The following is a 3,094-nucleotide window of genomic DNA, read 5'->3' on the forward strand; positions in this document are numbered from 1 at the left end:
CCCTAAAGTTAGAAATCGATTTTAAGATTGATATTGCTTGTTTGATTTCTTGCCTACTTTTGAAGTTTAGGAATGTTAGATTGTTCTTCTTGAAATAATCTAACTAAGAACACAAAATACTTAAGGCCTTGAAACCTTAACAGAAGGTTGATAAGAATTCAAAGATTGGAAACCCTAGGGATTATGAAAAGAAGAAAGATAAGGTAGATTGTTTTACATGAAACCGAATATTGTAATGCATTCACAATTGATTAAAAACAAGATCGACCAGCATATAGATCATACGAGTTTAGGTTGTTAGAAAACCTATAGAACCGTGTGGTTCATGATTGATAGCACCATGGTCGTCTAGAATTGTTTGAATATCATGAATGCGTAAGACATGTTGTGGCCGAGCTTGTTTATATCATGCGGCCACGTGATCATATTGTGAACCTAATACATTACATGATAATATGATTCAGATGTCGAAAATAGCAAACAGAGACTATGCACCCCTCAATCTCTCCGGAGACAATTACTTGCAGTGGGCACTAGACACAAGGATTAGTCTAAAGTCCAAGGGACTCGGTGATACTATCATCGAAGACAACAATGAGAATGAAAAGAACCGATACAGAGCCTTAGGCCTTATGCGTCATCATCTCATTGATGGTCTTAAAGATCAGTACATGACAATCGAGAATCCACTAGATCTTTGGATGGCTTTAAAGAATAGATATGATCACCACAGGATGGTGTTGCTTCCAAAGCAAGGCATGATTGGATGCATCTAAGATTCTTAGACTATAAGTCAGTGGATGATTACAACTCAGCTCTATTCAAGATTGTCTCAATACTAAAGCTGTGTGGTGAAGAAGTAACCGATAGCATGATGCTTGAAAAGACCTATACGACTTTCAATCACTCGAATTCTGTGTTGCAAGAGCAATATAGGACAAAGGGCTTTGCCACATATACTGATCTGATCTCATGTCTACTCTTGGCCGAGGCAAACAATGAACTCCTACTAAAGAGTAACGGAGTTAGACCGGCCGGGACAGCACCACTACCCGAAGCCCATGAGGTTGAAAAGAAGGATCCCAATGAGACCTACTTCGTCCAAGACAACAAGAAACCATACGGCAATAGCCGTGGTGGATTCAAGAGGCGTGGACGTGATAACTCAAACGGCCGAGACGGCTACTCAACTGGCCGGAAAGGAAACCACAATAACCGTGGTCGTGGTTCCAATTACGGCCGGGGTCGAGGCAGCTACGGCCGCGGACGAGGTGGTATATCCAAACCATCTTACACGTCCAACAAGTCCCTATGCCACAGATGCGGAAGTGACAATCATTGGGCCAAGAACTGTAGAACTCCGAAACACTTGTGCGACCTCTACCAAGAGAGCCTCAAGAACAAGAACCCGGAGGCAAACATGATCCAAGAAAACGTCCATGAGGACAAAGGATATGGGTATGATGCTGACAATGAATCCGACAAGGATAACCAAGATGACCTAATGGATTTTGAGACATCCGATTGTCTCAAGGACTAGTTTTCGAATCACATTGTCTTATTGCTTTATGTTTTGATTTGGTGTTTTTATTTTATGAAATGGCATTTTTAATAAGAAGAGTTTTAAACATCTTATGAAGTCTCTAAAGTTTAGAAAATTTTATTTATAGAATGAATGATGAGATGAGTATACTTGTGGTGGATAGTGGCACAAGTCACACAATACTTAGAGACAAAAGGTACTTTATAAATCTCACAATGCAAAATGCAAAGGTACATACCATTGCGGGTGAGGCTAGCCTGATTGAAGGTCACGGCCAAGCCTATGTATTGTTGCCTAAGGGCACTCACCTAGAGATCAAAACCGCCTTGTATTCCCCAAGCTCTAGAAGAAGCTTATTGAGTTTCAAGGATATAAGATTGAACGGTTTTCATCTTGAAACATGGGAAGAAGGAAACAAGGAGTTCCTTAACATTATTTCGATCACCAAAGGCAATAAGAAGATCCTAGAATCTATACCCGCAATGTCTACTGGTCTATACTATGCAAGGATCAGTATGATCGAGGCAAATGCCTCCGAGCTATTCACTTTATGGCATAACCGGCTTGGCCATCCCGGAACAAGTATGATGCGAAAGTTGATAATGAATTCACAAGGGCACATGATCAAAGGAGTGATCCCATATAAAAATCTCACATGTGCAGCATGTGCACAAGGGAAACTCATTACTAGGCCATCACCAGCCAAGGTTAACAAAGAAACCTTAAACTTTCTGGAAAGGATTCAAGGAGATATATGTGGACCAATACACCCACCTTGTGGGACGTTTAGATACTTCATGGTCCTCATTGATGCATCGACCAGATGGTCGCATGTCTGCCTACTATCCACTAGGAACCTAGCCTTTGCACGGCTGCTTGCCCAAATGATAAGGCTGAGAGCACACTTTCCAGATTTCCCTCTTAAGACTATACGTCTAGACAATGCTGGTGAGTTTACGTCCCAAGCGTTTAATGAATATTGCATGTCCATGGGGGTAAGAATAGAGCACTCCGTGGCACATGTCCATACACAGAACGGCTTGGCCGAATCATTCATTAAACGTATCCAGCTGATAGCCCGGCCACTGCTTATGAAGTCTCAACTTCCGGTATCAGCATGGGGACATGCGGTTTTACATGCATCTGAACTGATTCGCATCAGGCCATCTAGTGAGCATAGATATTCACCATCCCAACTACTTACGGGTCATGAGCCAGACGTGTCCCACATCAAGACATTCGGATGTGCCGTCTACATTCCAATTGCTCCACCACAGAGAACTAAGATGGGACCACAGAGGAGGATGGGAATATACGTAGGATATGATTCCCCAAGCATTATAAAGTATCTTGAGCCAACAACCGGTGATTTGTTTAAGGCCAGATACGAAGACTCACAGTTTGATGAGTCCACATATCCGTCCTTAGGGGGAGATAACAGCCGGTTGATTTCAAAAGATTTAGAATGGTTTAGACCATCAACATCTTGGCAAGATCCTCGGACTAGAGATTGTGATCTAGAAGTCCAAAAGATTATACATCTACAAGAGC

This window comes from Brassica napus, unplaced genomic scaffold, assembly GCF_020379485.1.
Source record: "Brassica napus cultivar Da-Ae unplaced genomic scaffold, Da-Ae ScsIHWf_863;HRSCAF=1227, whole genome shotgun sequence".
NCBI classification, from domain to species: Eukaryota; Viridiplantae; Streptophyta; class Magnoliopsida; order Brassicales; family Brassicaceae; genus Brassica; species Brassica napus.